The sequence below is a fragment of the Sturnira hondurensis genome, unplaced genomic scaffold (assembly GCF_014824575.4).
Source record: "Sturnira hondurensis isolate 20B ecotype Veracruz unplaced genomic scaffold, ASM1482457v3 Scaffold0010128, whole genome shotgun sequence".
Taxonomy (NCBI): domain Eukaryota; kingdom Metazoa; phylum Chordata; class Mammalia; order Chiroptera; family Phyllostomidae; genus Sturnira; species Sturnira hondurensis.
This window is the reverse complement of record NW_028082759.1, coordinates 31895406-31897868: the sequence shown is the minus strand read 5'-3', so window position 1 is coordinate 31897868 and position 2463 is coordinate 31895406. Positions and strand designations below refer to the sequence as shown.

Sequence of the window (2463 nt, the reverse complement as noted above, 5' to 3'; positions counted from 1 at the left end):
AAAGGCTCTTGGCCCATCTCTTTTGAGAGATTAGCCACCTTTCCTCTTCAAGCAAATCATGTCTTGGTAGACTTATTCTCTGCAGTAGAGGCCAGAAGGGGGTAGGGGTGGGGCTGCGGGTGGAGCCCCCAGCTGCACACAGCCTTAAGTAACAGGCAAATCATCTTTTCCCTATACTGCCATCATAATCTCCTAACTAGTCCCATCCCCATATCTTGTTTATCTCAATCCACTCACCACACTGCCATAAAAGTGATTCTAGTAAAAGGAAAATCCACTTATCTTATTCCAAGTGGATAAGTGCTTAAAAACTTTCAAGATCCTCTCTTACAGTATCAAGTCCAAACTACTTTGAATAAAATCCAAGACTGTTGTCTGGCCTATAGCCACTTTTTCAGGATCATTTCCCACATACATCCAGATGCTTTCTTCTACTTGGTCAACATGGTCCTCTTTCAACTCTGCCAAGTGCTTATATATACAAGGTCCAGCAGAAGTAACACCTGCTTGAGTGTTGTTGGTAGGTTAATAATATGGGTGTAATAGTTTACAATGTTTGGGTTTTTTTTTTTTTTTGCCAGGGGATAGCATGAATGCAGTCCCCTACTACCACATAATTATGCATTCAAGTTTTGCACATTTGGGGAAATTGCAGGGGTCAGCACATTGGAGTGCAATGGATAAGTCTCTCCCTGGGAAAACCACCTTCCACCTTCATGACTGTAGTATCTCTCTGCCAGGTAAGTGTTAATAGTTTATAGTTTTAACTTGAACACTTCACCCCAAGTGTCATATGATGTGCTTGAAGGTGGTATTGTTATGTTACAGAATTACATGCTGATGATTTTGTAATAAAAAAGAGGTTATTTGTGCTGGACGCTGTATATGTCTTCACAAGTCCTGTTCTCCTGGCTATCTAGGCACCTTCTTCCTCTTTCTCCCCAGCCCTAGCTTTAATATGTCTGACAAAGTTCTCCATCTTTCAGGGCCCACTCAAGCAGAGCTGATCACCTTCTGTGCACCATCATTGTACTTTTACTCTACCACACAAAGAGAACATAGCTTTAAGTATAAGATGGTGACCTCTGGTCTGAAGCTGCCTTGGTTCATGTTCTACCTCTAAGACATGCAGCAGGGTGATCTTGGCCAAACACTTCATTTTAATCCCTTAGTTTTTTCATCTGTAAATGAACTCTTCTGGGTCTTTCTTAAGGAGCTGACTTTATGCTAGCCACAGTGCTTATTTTGCCTGTGCTAGAGTTGGCCAGTGGGGGCTCTGTCAGATGTCTAGAGGCTTGAGGGAGAGTGAGGATAAGATGGGTCTGGATCCACAATTCCAGAAGGTGTGGAGGGTAGGCTTTCCCCACACCCACAAGCAATTTTCAGATGCCAAGTGGATGTCCCATACCCAACTCAGTTCTGACACTGTCTACCTGGAGACAGCATCAGACCCCACAGGTTAAGGGCTCAGTCCCACAAGACTTCCAGTTGCAAGCCCAGGTTGTCATCTGCACTTGTGAAAGACAGGCTGTAGATTGGAGGTTCCAATGACCCACTCCTTGGGTCTGATTAGTTTGCTAGAGTGGCTCACAGAACTTTATCTACTAGATTGCTGGTTTATTAAACAAGGACCTATAATTCAGAAACAGCCTGGCAGAAGTGATGTATAGGGCAAGGTATAGGAGAAGGGTGCAGAGCTTCCATGCTCTCAGAGAGCACTGTTCTCACCAAACCTCTTTGTGTTCATCAACCTGGAAGCTCTCTGGAGCTGGTTCTTTTTTTTTAGGAGGCTTTATTGTGTAAACATAATTGATTAAACCATTGATTATATCATTCCAGCTCCATAATCATATGATTGGCTCCAGGAGCAACCAGCCCCCATCCTTAGATGGGATCAGATAGGTACCTTGTTATCATAATACTTCATACTCACTTCGGAAAATATAAGAGTTTTAGGATCTCTGTGCCAGAAAGGGGGGTGAAGACCAAATACATATTTCTCATTATAAATCATAACGTGGCAGCAGGCCAGGTATTCATTCCTCCGCTTCTTTTCCTGTCAGACCCTCTTACCCTAAGGACACATCTCCTGTAGGAAGGTCTCCTGTAGCTGCAGTTATCTTTGCCAGGTTCCATTCCTCTGATTTTCTCAGGTTCCTTTAACCCTGCCCACACCTGTGTAAATAGACTTTTATTAGAATCTTATCAAGTTTTTCATTGAGTGGGCCACATGTTTCTTACCAGGACCCTAACTGGTACATTCTCCCCTGGTTGGTAGTGAAGCTTTGAAGCCTAGGCTTTAGAGATTTTAAGGCTAGGCTGCCATTCAGCTGTGTAATCTAGCATAGTAGCTGATGCTAGATAGTTGAAGTTAAATTTACAGCCCTGAATTAATTGTTGAGCAAATGNCTGATTTTCTCAGGTTCCTTTAACCCTGCCCACACCTCTGTAAATAGACTTTTA

General features: G+C 43.1%; 1 non-coding gene across 1 annotated transcript; it reads right to left on the bottom strand.

The window, feature by feature from the left end:
• Positions 1–578: 578 nt before the first annotated feature.
• On the bottom strand, positions 579–748 carry LOC118995611 (U1 spliceosomal RNA). The gene has a single exon (XR_005068322.1). It is a non-coding gene; the product is annotated as a U1 spliceosomal RNA (small nuclear RNA).
• Between the last annotated feature and the right edge of the window lie 1715 nt (positions 749–2463).